General features: G+C 23.8%; 1 non-coding gene across 1 annotated transcript; it reads right to left on the bottom strand.

Annotated features, from left to right (window-relative positions):
• On the bottom strand, positions 1-135 carry LOC113785147 (small nucleolar RNA snoR135; the record flags this gene model as incomplete). The annotated part of the gene is made up of 1 exon (XR_003471273.1): positions 1-135. It is a non-coding gene; the product is annotated as a small nucleolar RNA snoR135 (small nucleolar RNA).
• Between the last annotated feature and the right edge of the window lie 2,278 nt (positions 136-2,413).

The raw sequence follows: 2,413 nt of genomic DNA, 5'->3' as shown, positions 1-2,413 counted from the left end.
AAAATGATTGTTGTGATTTTCAACAATATAAAATGAAACACAACTGCCCATTTTCTCAAATCAATATTGCAAGGGAACACTTTCAGAAGAGTGCATTGATAATAGCACAACACTGATACACACTATCCCTGCTTTCTCAAAAAATAGCATATACTTTTATCGCTGATCAAATAAATTTATAAACTAATAACAACAGAAACAATAAGATCTAACATAAACGAATCAATTTAACAAAAAATTATTCAATACCAACGAATCAAATTGTAACGAAGAAGAAACTATTAGTTGATTGATAAACACGAAGATTGAATGGTTTGGAAGAATGCAGTGCGTAAGTATATATAGGGAGGGGAAGCAGCGAAACCCTAAAGAATGTGTAATGCGGCGTTTTGGGCCTCGATTCAATTGAAATTACATATTGGGCCCATATGTGAAACATGGATTTACTATTATCACCCCCATATTTTATAATACACTTGCTTAACGAGTTTAATCATTTTCCCCCTCAAAATGCCCCTAGCATAAAGTCCACATTCACTCTGAATTATATCTACGATCTGCATTAAAAATTGTAAGACAAAAGTTAAAAATAAAATAGATGATAAATTTATTGTAAATAATTATCTACATTAAAAAAGACATTGTTAGTTTGTTAATGATAACATCAATTATAAAATAATTTAATTCTTTAGATCATCCTCGAACCAAAATTTCTAAATAACTAATATTATATTATATATTTTCTTTATTAAGTTTAATATATTATTTTTAAAAATATATTTTATTTTGTTCTTTATATTTTACCTTTATAAAGTTAATGCTAGTTTCAGCGTTCTACACTTCCACTTCCAGATACAAATTCATAATTGTAAAATATGAAACTAATAACATAATTAGTAACTTATATATAGATATATAATATAATCAATAACGTGTAAACATCATTTTATAATATGAAATCAAAGTTAGTTTATAGCATATTATCTTCATAAATGATTAACAGTATATTTATCGTTGTTAAAAATAAGACAATATCATTTAATTTATTATTTCAATCATAAAAATAAACATGACTAATTATTTACGAGATATGACGTATGTAATCCTTTGTATTTCATATATTATTCATATATGTTTCATGGTAGACATTGGTCAATATTATAATTTGTCACAAAATTAACAATATAACTAGTATAAAAGTCATTCACGCATGCTATAATTTGTACCATATTTCATACACCCATTTTCGTAAGGAGGGTTAACAATAATTTTAGTTAATTTGAATATAGTTTAAGAGTAAACCTATAGTTAATTTGTTGAATTTGCCTTGTGAATCAATTGAGCTGAAAGCAAATTCAACTTGTTAACAATAAGTTGAACTTCGAATATATAAAGTTTGGCTTTAATTGAAAGTGTCACATCACCTCTTTAAAAATTTACATTACTTTTATTTTAATTTTAATCATTAATAATTTGATCAATAATTATGATTTATTTCTCCTATATTCTCATTATAAAAAAAGTCATATATTTGATATATTCTCTCTCTTTGTATATAATTGATTTATTAATTAATATTAATATTGTAAGTTAGTATTATCGTAGTAGTTGTTAACTAGTTCTCTATCTATTTTGAATGTTGGTTGAATATGTTTTATGTTATAATTTTTAAATATCTAATTTATATTTATATTTTTCAATTAGACAATTATTTTATAAAAATATAACGTAAAAGTCAAAGATGTTGAGAATACAATTAGTTAGGATTATTTGTTAGTTTATAAATTTAGTTATTATTTAAGTCATATAGTTGACCTATTTGTACTATGTATTTTTATTTCTACAATCATGAATACAAGAAACTTTAAATTTTTTCTCTTTTAAATCTAAAGATGTCATCCTTCTTAACATGGTATCAAAATAATTATAATATCTATATTAAATGACATTTTTACTTATTTTTTCTAAAAAAAATCCAATTTTCTTAACAAATATCTAAAAATTTAATTTTTTTAATCATGTGCTTTGAATTAAAAAGTCAAACCGGGTTATTTCCGAATTTAAATCAAGTCAAATTCGAATTAATAAAAGAAAAAAATATTGATATTAAACTAAAGCTTGAATTGTACCAATCTCATGGAGTCAAGTTGAAGTAAGTTCAAGCTTTAATTAATTCCGCCCCTACTCATAGATATTAATTCCTGCATGCTTTAGAACCAGCATGTGTTTAGGTACACGAATGTAGTTGACAAAAAATATGTTTAGCAAATTATAAATATCCCCGCATGCTTTAGAACCAGCGTGTTTTACGTACATGGAATGCCATTCTGATTCTTTACATTTGACATATTACTCATATATTTAAATATATATATATATATATATATATATATATATATATATATATATATTT

The sequence above is a fragment of the Cicer arietinum genome, unplaced genomic scaffold, assembly GCF_000331145.2.
Source record: "Cicer arietinum cultivar CDC Frontier isolate Library 1 unplaced genomic scaffold, Cicar.CDCFrontier_v2.0 Ca_scaffold_5537_v2.0, whole genome shotgun sequence".
Lineage (NCBI taxonomy): Eukaryota > Viridiplantae > Streptophyta > Magnoliopsida > Fabales > Fabaceae > Cicer > Cicer arietinum.
The sequence above is the reverse complement of the archived record's forward strand: the minus strand, read 5'-3'. Positions and strand labels throughout refer to the sequence as shown.